The 17436-nt window shown below is 35.6% G+C and overlaps 1 protein-coding gene across 1 annotated transcript in view; it reads right to left on the bottom strand.

The window, feature by feature from the left end:
• Positions 1–17436, bottom strand: part of COG5 (component of oligomeric golgi complex 5) — a 283807-nt gene that overhangs the window by 215655 nt on the left and 50716 nt on the right. The gene's annotated exons all lie outside the window — the stretch shown is intronic.

Here is a 17436-nt window from a genome sequence, read left to right as displayed (position 1 = left end):
CAAACTCCTCATTTAGCTGAGATTTGACTGAAAGATGAAAACCGAAAGATAAGAAAGCAGGTGCTTAGTAAGACTTTAGTCCACACAGTAATTTGACTATTTTCCAAAGTCTTCTAAAAGACTATTTTCCGAAGTCAATAAAACTTTTAGTTTCATTACATCTTGATTGTACATTTAAGTAAGCTTAGTAATTCAATTAATATTTGAGTCCTTACAATGTAGAAGGCACTATGGCAGGTACACATATTCATATGAATACAGTCATTACCCTGGAAGCTTAACCTAGAATCAAGGTAGTTAAAAGTCTGGCAATACCTACAAAAAGGCAGAATGCAGTAAATACTATGGAAAAAAAAAAAGGCAATGTTCTTAATAAACTTAAGAAGAAAGGAATTATGTTGGATTTAAGAACAATATAAATAAAAGCATTGTTGAAGAAAGCTACTGAAGCAGATTTAGAAATGGTAAATTGCTCTCTTTAGAAGGAAAGTTATACAATAGTGAGAAACTGATCTGTTAGGTTAAACTGGGGCCAAAGACAGAAAGAAGGCTTTAAATAGCAGCAGAGATATTTGAGCAGGGGAATAAGACAATGATAAATGGGTTATAAATCAATCAATCAATCAATCAGCAATACGTAGAAAGGGTTGATTGAGTAAGACACGTAACAGGAAGCTGAGAAATCAAATCACTGGTTGGGTAAGACAGAAGACGGGAAGCCATAGTGATCACCGCAACAGGTAATGAAAGGCCTGGCAAAAAGTGCTGGCAGTAGCTGTGCAAAGGAGCGTACACATGTGACAGACAATGTGAAGGCAGAATCGATAGGGTATGTCAACTGACTAAAAAGGCAACTGGTATAAGAAATTGAAGAATCAAAAATGATGGCCAAAAAAAAGACTAAAAAAACAGACTATCCTCAACGATCTAAGAACTTTTAAATTGTTTTGCATAAAGTACATGGATAATGAGGACAAAAACAGAAAGAATTTCTGGCAAAGCAAAAAATTCAATTAAGTGAAATAAATGACATTATTCAAGAATGTTCTAGTTATTATAAACTATTCAAAATGAAAAATTCAAATTGATGTTTTAAAATATCTATATTTTGCATACTGGTTTATTCAGTTTTTCCACTAAGCCACATATTTTCTTCTCCAGTAATTTTTTAATTACAAAAATTTATCAACAATGGAAAAATGCCAAGGTATATAAAGTAAGAAATATAAATAGCATCCTTTGCTCATAATAATTATGAATATCTATCCAAGTCATTATATACATGTCTCCTTCATTCTTTGTTAATGGCTCCATAAAAATAATTTTTTAAAAATTGAAAAACATGTAGCAATATTTCTAAAAAATGACAATGACAAAATATCAAATAGTTAAACCCTCTTCTATTTTAATTAAATAATTTGAAGCTACACTTCAAGACCATCTTGAAAAAGGTAAGAAAGGTAACTTGTCAAACTGTGAGGCAGGCTATTTTTCTAAATGGAGAGAAGAAGCAAGGAAAAAGACAGAAAATAATGTATTTTTTTCTTCCTTTTCACTAAATAAGATGAGAAAGAAAAAAAAACTGAAGAAAACTTGTGGAGCTTATTTTCTTTACATCTCAGAAAAGCACACTTGATGTACTCCTTGCGAATGTAAGCAATCTCCCTATGGGACAGCAGTGAACTCAAGAAAGCTAAACATGAGATTAATAATAAATGTTAGGGGAAAAGGGAGCTCAGACCATATTACAAAAGAGGGGAAAAAAGGAGATAATTAAACCTAGACAAGGCAGGAAAAAGATCTAAAATACTCAGATACTCAGCTCTTAGAGAAATAAAATGGGAATACAGAATTGTGGGTTAGAGTTCATAGAAGAAAACTTGAAGACTGACTTTTTCTTAAAGCATTCAAAAAGATTAAAGCAATTTTTTTAAAGGAGACTCCAGTTAACAAACTGGGCAGATTAGTAATATAATAATATATTACACAATACAAAGTAGAATGCAAATCAGGATGATACAACAACTCACAAACGTTTGGAACGGAGGGGTACTGAGATGGAAAAGTAAATGGAAATCTGGGCTCATCTTAATATGAAAGCTTTCACCTTTTAAATATTCAGTTTCTGCAGGAAAGAAAGAGCTGAGCAAACTTAAACACAGTATTTCTCCCCTTGCTCATGATAAAATAATGTGTGAAAATAATCCTAAGTATCTCTGCCCTTCTATTCACACATTTTTTTTAAACAGGCCTCTATAAGCTGTATCCATGGCTTTCAAGCATGACAGCTTTGTACTTCCACCAGCAAGTGGTAAAAAGTACTATCATTCCTGTCACTGTCACCAGTATCAACTCCTAGCACTATCAAACCCTGAAGCATCAAGTAAGATAAAGGAGGAGAGCGGATTCTATCTGGGACTGAGGTCATTTTCCTCACCCTGCTTCCATGACAGCAGTGTGTCATATATTTCTGAGAGGCATTACGCAAGGCGGGCTACTGAAGTACATCCACAGTTTTTCAAGGTGGAAACTAAAAGGAGCAAGAGAATCTTATTACTCTTATTATGAAGTTCATAGATAACTGCTTTCCACTCAGACAGCTGTGGATACACAATAGCAGTAACAGAAGCAAACTGAAAAATTTTTAATTTAACATAAATTTTTAAAAGGTTAATGCTAACAAGTGAGAGTTCTGGCCACCTTAGACACAGACTAGAAGAGTGAGAAATACATAGGAGACTGAATCATATATATATATGCACATATATATATATATACACACACACACACACATACATACATATAGCACATCCATTAATATTACATACAATCCCACTTGTCATTTACTGTATACTGTGTTTATCGTATATTTGTTATCTACCCAAAGATATGTATTTCACTCTAATATTGCTAATGTCTTAAAACAGGCTGAAATATAACAAATCAAATGTAGTCTACATTTTTATAGTTTTTCCCCAATTGTTAAAAAACTGTAGTCTTTCTGCTATTAAAATTTTTCCAACTATCATTTCTTACAAGCAACAAAATGCTAGCAAACTATAGCTACCTAACTTTATAAAACAGTCTTTAATCCATACAATACAATAATAGTCTGTAATACTACTGTAACCTTCGATAATACTTCCCCCAAAAGTGCCTGATATATACTAACTGATGAGTAAATATTAGTGAAATTGAAATGAACAATTTTTAAACTTCTGACCCCATGTATCTTGTTTGGGAGAGTATTTTTCAAAATGTAACTCCCCTATATCAGAATATTCTACGGTGCTTGTTTGAAATTCCAATTCCTGCTCCTCCCCGCTTAGACTTAATGAATCAGAGTATCTATGGTTGCAGTTCTGATTAGTAAGTTTTAATAAGTACTCTTGGGTGATTTGTGCACTAAAGCTTAAGAACCACTACTTTCTATACTAGAAGATAGACTATGTGTCAAAGTGACAGACAGTCAAGTAACCCATAACGAAAAGGTACAGAAGCAGCTCTGAACTCAGTTCAGGCCATAATGCCTTCCTGAAGAAAAAAAAAAATTTTTTTTAAGATTTATTTATTCGACAGAGGGAGAGAGATCACAAGTAGGCAGAGAGGCAGGCAGAGAGAGAGGGGGAAGCAGACTCCCTGCTGCGCAGAGAGCCCGATGCAGGGCTTGATCCCAGGGTCCTGGGATCATGACCTGAGCCGAAGCCAGAGGCTTAACCCACTGAGCCACCCAGGCACTCCCTGAAGAAAAAATTTTTAAGCTTACTTCATTTTAACTAATAAAATTTTAGTTAAATTATATATACTACAATCCAGCAGGACATTTGCTTCCTAAGAACTAAAATTTATTTATTCATTGATTCATTCACTCATTCATCCAAGAAATATTTTTGAGCATTTACTATGTGCCAGGTATAGAAATAAGAACCAATGAAGTTTGAAATGAAGTTTGGCTTTCCCTGAACTTAGAGATGATGGTAAGTGCTAAGAGAAAGTAAGGCATGGTAAGGGAGAGAGTGATGAGGGTTTATTTGTGTAGTACTGTCAAGAAAGTGAACTACTGACGCCCAATAAGTGTTGTTGGTTAAGACAATGAGCATGGCTTTACAGCTTTACACAGTCCTACAGTTATTAAGTTAGATGGTCCTTGAAGAACCGATGACTTATACTCAACGGGTGCCCTCTTCCCTGGCATTTCCATTTCAATGTGTTTAGTTGTTAATAACTCTTACATTATTTTCATGTTAGGAGGAAATTAACTATGGAAATAGGAATATTAATGACTTAGAAAAAGGTCTAGCACAGTAGCTGGCATATAGTAGATGTACTACAAGGCTTGCTGACCTATAGCATTGAAAACTTGAAATAGGACTGAATTTTGATTTTCTCTCTAGAATTCCACACACTATCTCAATCCACAGTGTTTAGTTTTCTCTGTGAGAAATCTTTCAATAATCATAACTGACCTTATTGAATGCTTACTGTGATAATAAATGAGTTACTGTGTTAAATCTTTAGATTATCATCTTACAAATCCTCATACCAACACTCTGAGGGAATTCTTGCTGATATTTTTCCTCTGGATGAGAAAACATGCTCAGAGAAGTTAGGTGACCTGCTCTGCTTCACATAGCTTGTTGGAGATAAAACAGGTTTGGAGCCAAGGTTATCTTCCTAAAGTTTTATTTCTTTAAAAGAAGCTATCTAGGCAAAAAGTTTCATTTAAAAATCATACAGTCAGAAGATTAAATGGTACAAACATGAAACATGACACTATAAAGTGCTATTTACTTTTACTTCATTCAAACAAAATACTCAGTTAATTGTAAAACTGCACAGCTACCATTTCTTGTAATGTTACTTTATTCTATCCAAAAGGTAAGTACTATACAGGCACATTTTTGCTCATTTCAAAACAAAACTTCTATTAAAACATAATACTATAAATAAGGAATAAGAATTACTTTTAAAATAATTGCAGTGGGGACGCCTGGGTGGCTCAGCCAGTTAAGCTGCTGCCTTAGGCTCAGGTCATGATCCCAGGGTTCTGGAATTGAGTCCCACATCAGGCTCCCAGCTCAGCGGGGAGCCTGCTTCTCCCTCTGCCTGCTGCTCTCCCTGATTGTGCTTACTTGCTCTTTCTCTCTCTCTCTCTCTGACAAATAAATAAAATCTTAAGAAAAAATAAAAACAAAATAATTGTAGTGAAAATACTAAAAACTATATTTTGTGCATCTTTTGAGCACATATCACTCAGGTGTCACTTAGGTAGATGTCACAAATATTTTTTTGTTATTATTATTTCCTTTGTGCCATAAACACAGGTAGAGAATATTTGGCTCCTCTTTGATAATTTATGACAACTTTAGTTTCCTATCCTGTTTTATAATAATTAAGTGACACTGATAAAAAATACTTCAAATGGTATTGCAGAAACACCACCTTGGAAACATTTCTTATTAACTTTTTCACTAAGAATTCTTTCCAACAACATTGATATTAATTAAGTTCTCACTCTCCCTTTTTAGCATTTCCACTGAACCACAGAACCAATCCATAACAAGTTATCAATGAAAAAGCACTGCTACTAAATACAATTTAAATATATAAAAACAATAGTACAGGTAATCGGATAGAGCCACCTTACAGAAAAATATTTCCAAATAATATATTCCAGATAAACAATGAATTTGGTTTAGGATTTCCTAGAGCCTCATAAAGCCCAATGAAATTGTGTGCAAAATTCATGGGAATTTTGAATATGTGCTTTTTCCCTGGAGCAAACAGTTATAAATTCATTAAGATTCTCACGAGAGTATCTAAAAACTAAAATCCAAATCTAAATCCAAAAAGAAATTCAAAACTAAAACAAAAACTATTATGAAAGTAGGAAAGCAAATTTGGTAAATGCTACATGTTAATTATATCCAGCCTTATTTTAAGGAGAATGTAAGACAACTTTTAAGAGCATACAATTTTAGATACAACTAAATGAAAAAATAATGAAATCAGAGCAATAAGGAGTAAAAGAATGAAAAAAAAACCAAAATTAACCTTGGTATAAAATGTAAAAAACAAAATGCTTATCATTAAGCCCTGCATTCTTATAAGAAATGAGTAAATGAGTAAAAATTGTCCCTATATTTTCTGTAAGAGCATATAAAAAGAGAAAAGGAATTACATGACTATTAGCACTGATAAAATAAAGATTCTCTCACTGTTCAATAGAAATACTAAGTGTTCATAATATTGAAAGCAGATTGCAATGCCTTTCATGGATCTTCTCAGAAAGTACATAATGTGTAAACAATGTTTTTATAACAACTTTTTTTTAATGCTTTTTGGGTTTTTTTTTTTAAGATTTTATTTATTTATTCAACAGAGAGAGAGAGAGAGATCACAAGCAGGCAGATGGGCAGGCAGAGAGAGAGGGGGAAGCAGGCTCCCCGCTGAGCAGAGAGCCTGATGTGGGGCTCCATCCCAGGACCCTGAGATCATGATCTGAGCCGAAGGCAGAGGCTTAACCCACTGAGCCACCCAGGTGCCCCTATTTTTTTAATGCTTTTATAAAAGATTTATTTATTTGAGAGAGAGAGCGCGCGCGCACGTGAGCAGGGGGAGGGGTAAAGGGAGAGAGAGAGAAACTCAGGCAGACATCCCCCTGAGCACGGACCCTGAGATCATGACCCAAGCCAAAATCAGTATCAGAATTTCAACCCACTAAGCCACCAAGCAGCACCCTAATGACCTTCTCTTTTAAGTTTATTTTTTAGTAATCTCTACACCCAACCTGAGGCTCAAACTCACAATACGGAGATCAAGAGTTGCATGTTTTAAAAGAGCCAGACAGATGCCCCTTTATGACAACTTTAAAGACAACTGAAGTCTCAGACAGTTACTGATGTCCTCCAATGTACAAAAATGGCGACAACAATCTCACAGAAAAGGCAAGAAGTCTCATAAGGCTGATTATAATTTTCCTCAAGAACAATAATGGCATCAAACTAAAGGGAAATTCAGTAAAAAGAATTATTATATAGTAATACAATATAATTTTGGTTTAATCCAAAGATGGATTCCAGAAAATTAAAGCAATGGATCTTAACCATTTCACACACATCTAAGGGGTCAATCAGACTGGCCGGAAGAGAGATGTGGCATTTCCAAATGAAAATATGACAGGTGTTCTTAAAAACAAAACGAAGTCTCCAGTTAATTCGCCCCACTCCCCAACCTTCTGAGATTCTCTAATCAAGAGAAATAGACTGATTAGCCATCAGAAAAAAGTGTCCTTGGGGTGCCTGAGTGGCTCAGTTGGTTAAGTATCTAACTCTTGATTTCAGCTTGGGTCATGATCTCAGGGTCATGAGATCCAGCCCCGTGTCAGGCTCTGCATGCAATACAGAGTCTGCTTAGGATTCTTTCCCTCTCCCTCTGCTCTTCCTCCCACCCTGCCACACTCATGTCCTGTCTCTCCAAAGAAGGGAGGGAGGGAGGGAAAGAGAAAAAGGAAGGAAGAAAGGGGAGGGAGGGAAAACTGTCCTTAATTTTCTCTCTCAACAAAATTCTAGAAAAAAATAATTGGCAGAAAAATAGTTAAGTGAAAAGCCATAAACATGAATAACCATCTGAGCTGAGGGAAAGACTAACATCACGACACTCCACTCTCGCACAGAAGTGGTTGTTAGCAAATTCTGAAATGACAAGTTAAAGAACTGAATTTTCATCAACTAATTCGAAGATAAATCTATGTTGCCTGAAATATCTCATCGTCATTAAAATATCTTCCTACCAATGATTCAAAGATACAGTGAGAACAGATACAATAAGAGCTAAAAGAAAAGAACTGAGCCTTCAACAACATGATAAAAGATACCATATAAATATTTCATCACTGTTGTTAAATACAAGAAATGAGATATGAGTAGCTTTTACTTTTAAATATCATATTCTTCTATCAGCACCATTTATATTAAACACAACTAACTTCTCAAACTACTTAAATGTTTCTAAAAACTTTTATAACATATGTCACAGGATCTAGTAGGCAGATTCACTAGATGGCCCAGATGAATGTGCCAACTAGCAATAACTGTAAAATCCTAGTTACTATCACAAGGAAGTCTGTTATCTTGGAGACCTTAAAAAAAAATCATTAAAGTACTTTAAATGGCCCGTTATAATAGCATTTAATCCTCACCTGCCCAAATTTGAACATTTCATAAAAGGCTTGAGTTGGATAAACTTACAAAAGTGGTGGTGGTAACACAAGTATGTCTACATCAATAGCACAAGGCAAAACAGAACCGCAATCAGAGTAGAAACGAAGAGCAATGGGGCGCAAAGTAAAGGGAGCACAGGCCCAGCAGCCCCCCTTCATCTGCAGTTTTGCTTTCTGTGGTTTCGGTCACCTGGTCAGCCACAGTCCAGAAGCAGGTGATCATCCCTTTGACCTATCATCGCAAGGCCGGAGCAGCCTCGCACTACATCACAGCGCCTGCCTTGTTCACCTCACTTCACCTCAAAGTGTAGGCATTTTATCATCTCTCATCATCGCGAGAAGACGACGGGGTATAGGCAAACCAAGTATCTTGAGAGAGACCACATTCCCATAATTTTTATTACAGTGTAATGTTAGAATTGTTCCCTTTCCTAATTATCGCTGTTAATCTCTTACTGTGCCTAATTTATAAATTAAATTTCGTCATAGAGGGCTGCCCGGGTGGCTCAGTGGGTTAAAGCCTCTGCCTTCGGCTCAGGTCATGATCCCAGTGTCCTGGGATGGAGCCCCGCATCAGGCTCTCTGCTCCACAGGAAGCCTGCTTCCTCCTCTCTCTCTCTGCCTGCCTCTCTGCCTACTTGTGATCTCTCTCTGTCAAATAAATAAGTAAAATCTTAAAAAAAAAATAAATTTTGTCATAGATATGTATGTATAGGAAAAGGCACGATATATATAGGGCTCGGTCAGTACTATCTGTGGCTTCAGGCATCCACTGGGGGTCTTGGAATGTACCCCTATAGATGAAGGTGTGTCAGGGGGGAACTACTGTTCCTGGAAAAGCTGCAGAAAGGAAACAACAATTAAGATGAACTTTGACAGCATCTGGGCAACAACAGCATATCAGGCAGAGACAACAAGCATGAGCAATTACAGAGCAAAAAGAAAACAAACTCTTCAGACAGGGGACCAACTCAATTTGGCTGGTGCACAAACTATGAATATGAAAGCAGGGAGAGATAAAGCTGGAGAACAGGCTATATTCATGTTTTATCAGGCAAAACATTTTTTTACTTAAACCCAAAGCCCAGTGAGTGTCTTTCCAGATTTGACAATGTGTGATGACATCTAAAATACATATACTTACACTTCCTATCATCATAGTTTAGGCCTTTAACACCCAGACCACCATGTCAGCCTCTGACTTGGTCTCTCTACCTCAAGCTCTCACAATTTGTATTTTCCACTTCCTAAAATACAATTCCACTCATTTCTACCCCCTGTCACAGAAGATCTTCCATCAGATACCCTTCACTGAGACTTAAAATACAACATGATATTTAATAGAAAGTACTTAAGTCCAGAGGGGAGCAGAGTGGGGAGATGGGAGAAACAGGTGACAGGGATTAAGGAGTATACTTGTCATGATGAGCAGAGGGTGATATATAGAAATGTTGAATCACTAGACCATACACCTGAAACTAATATAACAATGTATGTTAACTAACTGGGATTAAAATAAAGACTTAAAAAATTAAAAAAAAATAACTAAAATCCAAAGAGTAGTAGTAACAACTCAGTAGTGTTCAAATGTAGAATTAGAGATACCCTACAAAGTTATACAAACACACAGCCTTGAAAAAAATGTTCATGGAAAATGCAATATGTCCAATTCTATTTTCCTATTAAAAACAATAAAAAAGAAACACTGGAAAAATAGTAATTAAAAAGTAACTTTAAAACAAATAAATGCACCGCCCCAAAAAAAGTTAACCCCAAGATTAAAAAAAAGGAAAATAAGAATAGATAGACAACTGACACAATAGATGTACATTATATGATGAGATTCTTGTGAAAAAGAAACCCATTAAGGACTCAAATAAAAGAATGTATTATGAAATATTAGGGTATTTCCAATGTGTGGTGAAGTGATGGATGATTTGTTAAATGATATTGGGGAAATAATGAAATGTTGGGAAAATAAAGTGGAACACTTGCTTATTCCCAAGGTCAGTAAATGCACAATTCCAGGAAGCACAGTTGACGTAATATTTCACGTGACACTGATTGGTACCGCCTGAACTCATGACATGAGGCAGTTATGAATGTACCATGCTTATGTGTTAAAAGCAAAATGTAAATCCTTGACTAAATTTTTATGAGTTAATATTTTTTTTTTTTTTAATTTTTATTTATTTGACAGACAGATCACAAGTAGGCAGAGAGGCAAGCAGAGAGAGAAGGGAGGAAGCAGGCTCCCTGCTGAGCAGAGAGCCCGATGCGGGGCTCGATCCCAGGACGCTGGGATCATGACCTGAGCCGAAGGCAGCGGCTTTAACCCACTGAGCCACCCAGGCGCCCCTCCTTGACTAAATTTTTATCTTGTAATATTCAAAAGGAACACACTGAAATCCCAAACCAGTCTCATATCTTAGCTGGGACAAACATTTGTTCAAAAGAAAAATGCAGGCAGCATCACAGAGAGGAGGCACTATAACATTTTTTTAAAGATTTTTAAGTTATATAAGTCGACTTCCACTGACAATTAAAATTGTTATAGTCCCTACCCAAAGTTTATGAAAGTCCCAAATTCACACAATATTTTTGTCTCACAGAACTTTGTGAACTTTCATCCACCAGAGTATAAGCAGAGAAAGGAAATAAGTACTAAGTTCAAGTAGAGGTCCCCTTCTTACTAGCTGCCCACTCCTGGGAGTGTTACTTAATCTCATGAAGACTGTTCCCTCATCTGTAAAATGGTAACATCTACTCAGGGGACTGTTGTGAAGCTTCAGTGAGATAAAGTGTATATAATACTTAACACAGTACTTGCCAACAGAAATCAAATGGCAGGTTTTATCTTAAAAAATTAATAAACGTACTTTCAATTCAACTAAGTGATACAGTTATAAAAAAGGAATCATTATGGATTGATTACTCTAGCTCCTCAAAAAAGTACAACTTCTAGCTTCAGTAGGAATTTGAGTCTTGATATTTACTCTTCTTAAATCTTTTTTATTCTCCTCCAGTAGACATCTCTAACCTGAAAATCTTTACAGTAATACTTCAATATCTTATTACCATAAAAAATGCACAATGAACGTACATTATATGATGTGATTTTGGGGGGAAAAAAGATAGCATTTCTGCACATTACAACAGTAGAACACAGCCACAGATGATGTATACCCAATATGACCTTCAAAGTATCATAGAAATTTGTTCTTTACTTCTATTTCTAAAGAAAGAAAAATAAGAAGAAAGCAATATTTGGGGGATCTATTATATACTAACAAACAAGGTGAAAGGCAAACTGTAAACTCTCTCATTAAATCTACCCTACAGTCCTTTGAAGCCTAAGAGAAAAGTTAACTTGTTGATCTTCACACAGTTATCACGAGAGATGAAATGGATTTAAACCAAGGTCTAGACAGTTTCAAAGCCTGTGTTCTCCTATCTCTTAATTACATAACAGGAACAATTATGATATTTTATGGTATAATTTTATGATGTTTTGAAGTCTCTAAAGTATTAGTAAAGTGAATATTACCTTGATGAAAGAAAAGTTTATGAATACTGTGTTGTTCTGGTTATTACATTAAAATAAGTAGCCTCTGTATACCCATTCAACAATATTTATTCATAAGTTATTTACCCTCAGTTAGAAGTCTTCCTAAAAACTTTCAGTTTTTATTTTTGCTGAACAGTTAGCTCACTCTAAAATATCAATCTCATTATTTAGCTGTGGGTGGAAAGCCTCTATTAGGTGACTATTCTTAAGTATCCCCAAACCTTATAAAGAAACAACAAACAAAATATATTCTATCCTTTACCCTCTGTCAAGCAATTACCATAGCTGGAGAAAACCCAGCAGAGGTTACTCCTCTCCTTCATCTTCCAAAGAGGAGATCATCATCTTAGATAGTGTTCCATTCCCAAAGCATAACTGGATCAAGCTGGAGGATGCAGGTCATCATACAGCACATCCCAATCAAACACCAATTTATCCCACTAACACTCTTACTCTTTAAACTGTAGATAAGTATCTTAGCCACTCATGCTCTCCACTCTGTCCCAAGATAAAACTTTTCCTCAAGTCTCTTCCAAGCGGAGGTTTGGATTCTACAGATCACTTAATGATCTAATGAATCTCCCCAAAAATAATATGACCGATTTTCAAACTTCTTTAAGCAATACAACTTTTTCTTTTTCAAACAAATTATTTTACCAAACCCAAATTTATAAACAATGTAAAATCAGGTTACTCTCAATGAAGTAAAATTGGGGGATCAGAGTCAAGAAATACAACATTCCTTTCATCCAAATGGATGAATCCTCGGGCTCCTCAGGACACATTATAAAACAAACATGATTTTGAGCTAGTAACTTTCATAGGACACTCCATAGAAAATATTCTGCTCACTGCATCAAAATCCTAACTAAATATTATTCTTATATCTGTCAGAAATTAAGTATACCTATGACCCCGAACCAGACTCTACCACATCTGTAATCTGACCTGGGAAAACATGCTACAAGAATCCAAAGACCAAGAATGGATTCTATCAATCTGCATAACTCAAAATGGTCCTAGAGAAGAGCACAAAATAGGGTTTAAAATGTATCTACCAGCATAGAAATATATGTAGAATATATGAATCTGGTTAGGACAAAAAGTTTTCTTTAATTTCTAAATGATCTGTGTAAGAATCTTTAATATGACTTCAGGCCACTACTTATTTCTTAAGAGCAACAGGAGGAAAAATGTAGCATTAGCCATGATACCAGAAGAGTGTGCAGCATATTTTATAAGTAGGATCCCATTACACTTGTTTACTTTAAAATCACCAATAAATAAAATCTTTAAAAAAAATAAAACCACCAGTGAACCTTTTGTATCTGTGTATAAAACCGGTGTCTGTTCCCCATATAACTGTGGCACTTTTTTCTTCCACAAGGAAAGAAAAGACACATTAAAACACTATGGGTATGTAGGTGGGTGTGTTTTGTTTTGACTCCAACCTCTTCCTAGGGCAGACTTTTAAAGATCAGTCATTCTCTTTCCTTCAAAAACAAATAATCTTCCTTTCAGATAATTGATTTGGTACAAATGCTATATGTATTAGTTTCTTATTTGCTACATAGCAAATTACCACAAACTCAGAGGCTTTGAAAACTACCAATTTATTATCTTACAGTTCTGGAGGTTAGAAATCCAAAGTGGGTCCCAGTGGGCTAAAAGCAACCTATTGACATGGCTGCATTCATTTGAGGTTCTAGGGGAGAATTCAAGTTGTTTGGCAGAATTTAGTTCCTCATGGTTATAGGACTGAGGTCATCCCCACTTCCTTCTTGGCTGTCAGCTGAGGACAGGTCCCAGCTTCTAGAAGACATCTGCATGTCTTGGTAGATGGGCCCCCTTCCTTCATCTTCGAAGCCACCAAATCTGGTTAAGTACTTGGATGTTTTAAATTTCTGCTTCTTCTTCCATCATTACATCTCTCAGACTACTTGTCAACCTTCCTGTTCTACTTTTAAAAACATATATTTAGAATGGACCCACCTGGATAATCCAGAATAATCTCCCCATCTCAAGGTGCATAATCTTAATCTCACTTGCAAAGTCCCTTAGGCCATGTAAAGTGACATCCTCGTAGGTTCCAGGGACTAGGATGTAAACATCTTCATTGGCCCATCAAATCTGTGCCTACCACATGATACTCACTGAGCTACTCTGACCTGAAGTCAGGAACAAAAACACAAAATGTATCATGATCCTTTGACTAAACTGTAAAAGTTATTAGGCCCAAACACATTAGAATTCAAAATGCTGAGCAACCTCCATTAAGCATAACCACTATCAGAAAATCCATCAACTTAGATATTATCACTAAATCCTTACTTTTTAAATTGTTGAATATCTAAATATCTGAACAGAACTTACTTAAGACTAAGCAAACTAGATTTCTCCCTTTAAAGTAGCACTGGTTTCTACATTTAAGCTCCCTTCTTTGTTCACTTCCTCAATGCCCCATAAATCCTTATCTATAAGTAAGCTTCTCATAAGGCTAATGCCACATTGGAAGACACACAGACTTAGAAGAGACTTTCTGGAAAGCATGATGCTTTTTGTACCACAGACACAAAAACAAGTTTGTGAAAATGGTAATAAGACCCATAAGTGCAAGGCAAAACATCCAAAATCTTAGAATCTCCATATTAAATATATTCAAAGGCTAAATAAAGAAATGGTATTCTATTTGGGGCACCTGGGTAGATCAGCAGATTGAGCATCCAACTCTTGATTTCAGTTCAGGTCATGATCTCAGGGTCACGAGATGGAGCTTGAGAGCCTCTCCCTCTCCCCCCCCCACCACACCCCACCCTGTTCTTTCTCTCTCCGAAATAAAATAAATGAAATCTTAAAAAAAAAAAAAAGAAAGAAAGAAAGAAATGGCATTGCCTCTTTAAACTTGTTTAACCAAAGAGAAAGAATAATTTCTATATTCTCTTCTAAGTATTTACCTTAGAATACAGATTGTTAAATAGTGAGAATAATGAGCCCATGAAACTGACTTCAGTCTTTAAGTAAAAATTTTTACAATACATGTCATCTTTTCAAAACAAAATGATAATTTTTAATAGTACTCCAAAAGGCAAAGTAGTAATAGAAGGACATGACAAATTTATTGTTCTAAGTCTGTATGTTACTTAGACTCTTAAACATTCTTGTATCCATTAATTCTTTGGAATACCAAGATTTCACATACATATTTAAGTCAGGCATTTATCATTACCTCTAATTATATTTAAAAATTTAAAACAATGTATGAATTTCCAACCTACAACATTTTTTTTACAGAGTGATTCAAATTTAAAATGCTTGTTTAATTTTATGAACTTTGAGTGCATATGAGAAACACGCAATACAAATGAATTTAGTCCAGCTTCCACTAACGGCAAAATGAGTTATAGTTTCCTGAAGATAATTTTTAAACCTAGATAAACCATTTTTCAAAACACACTATTTGAGGGCACTGGAAAGTGACCAAAGGCAGGAACAGACTAAAGAAGGTTTACATTTGGAATACAGAACCTGCAATGAGTAAGATTTGCAAGTTTGGGTGTTTTGCCTCAGGACACTCACTAGAACTACTTCCATCAACATCCCTAATTCCAGTAGCCACAACTCTCGCTGCAGAAAAATGCAGTCTAGAAGTTGCAGCGGCAGACAAATTAGCCACAAATTTAGGGAAGAAATTCTAAAAACACCAGAGCCAGAGAAGGAGCAAGACTCAAATCCCTGGCTTATCACTGAAATATACATGCAGAGGCAAGATCCAAGGAGATGCAGAGTAAAGCAAAGCAAAAATCAGAGTGGAGTTTGCTCTCCAAGGACTAGTAAGATAGGTAAGTTTCCTGCGCTTTTTAGACTGAGGCTATCTCCCTAACAATACACAGCTCAAGCAGCAGAAAGCTGGGGCCTTATTAAGTTGAAGTGTCAGAGGGCAGAGCTTGTCGCTGAGGGAGCAGCTGTAAATTTAGGGAGGAAACTCTGAAAGAAAACAAAAAATGCAGAGAGTAAGGCCTATATTCTTAGTGTCAACTCTGCCAGAATTCTAGGTGACAGCTAACTACAGAGGTACAGAGGAGATCCATAGCTACAGATGCAAGAGCTGTAAGCTGAAAAAACTAAGCAGGGACAAAGGCAACACAGTATAGGGGAAATAATCTGTTGCTTGTGACCAGACAAGTTTTCTGCCAGCTAAAATAACAAGAAAAAAGCAATCCTCAGAGAACATAACAAAATCTAGAATGATTAAAATGTATTATCTACAATGTCTTACTTTTCAATCAAAAATTACTTCACATGAAAAGAAATGAGTGTGTAACCCATACTCATGGGGAAAAAAAGGCAGTCAATAGAAATGTACTCCATGAGCAAGCTCATATGTGAGATTTAGTAAACAACGACTTTAAATAGCTACTATTTCACCTGAAATAATTTAACAAAATCACTGAATACATTGTGCTAAATTAAAGATGCTGCTGTAATCCCTAGTGGAATTCCTACAAAAATAATGCAAACATGTAGCTAAAACCTCCACAGACAAGTATTTGATCACCACAAGAGAAAGTGGGAAATTACAACAAAGAAAAGTCCAAGATGAAATGGCTTCAGTAGTAAGTTAAAGATTACCAAAGCTTCTCAAACTCTTCCAAAAAACTGAAGAGGAGGCAACACTGCCTAACTCATTCTATACATTAGCATTACCCTGATACCAAAGCCAGACAAAGACAGTACAAGAGCACTATAGGCCAACATCCCTTATAAATATGGACGCAAAAATCCTCACCTATATACTAGCAAACTGAATTCAGCAGCACATTAGAGGATTACACACCATGACCAAGTAGAATTTATCTGTGTAATGCAAAAATAGTTTAACATACAAAGATTAGCAAATACACTATATTATCATAATGAAGGAGGAAAAAAATCACATTATCATCTCAGTTTGCAAGAAAAGGATTTAACAAAAATTCAACATCCTTTTGTGACAAAAACACTTAATAAAATATAGAGAAAAGAACTTCCTCTGCATTACTAAAGTCCCCACAAGAAAAACCCACAGCCAACATCATACTCAATGATGAAAAACCGAGCATTTTTCCCTAAGACCAGGAAAAAAGGATGCATGCTTTCTCTGCTTCTAGTTAAAATTGTACATGAAGTTCTGGCTTGTGCAATTAGACAAGAAAAAGAAATAAAAGTAATTCAAATTGGAAAAGAAGAGGTAATACTACTTCTGTTCACAGATGACAAGATCTTATACACAGAAAATCCTAAAGATGACACACACATAGAAAGAGCTAAAAAATGAACTCGGCGAAGTTGCAGGATACAAAATCAACATACAAAAAGCAGTTTTATTTCTATATACTAGCAATGAGCAATTAAAAAGATCAAAAATAATTTCATTTATATTGTATCAAAATGAATAAAACACTTAGGAACAAATTTAACTAAGGAGGTTAAAAGCCTTATATACACAGAAAACTACAGAAGACTTCCAAAAGAAATTAAAGACCTAAATAAATGGAAACACTGTCTTCATAAACTCGAAAACTAAGTATTTTAAGATGACAGCACTGGGGCGCCTGGGTTGCTCAGTGGGTTAAAGCCTCTGCCTTCAGCTCAGGTCATGATCCCAGGG

This window comes from Martes martes (genome assembly GCF_963455335.1).
Source record: "Martes martes genome assembly, chromosome: 11".
In the NCBI taxonomy this organism is placed as follows: domain Eukaryota; kingdom Metazoa; phylum Chordata; class Mammalia; order Carnivora; family Mustelidae; genus Martes; species Martes martes.
The sequence above is the reverse complement of the archived record's forward strand: the minus strand, read 5'-3'. Positions and strand labels throughout refer to the sequence as shown.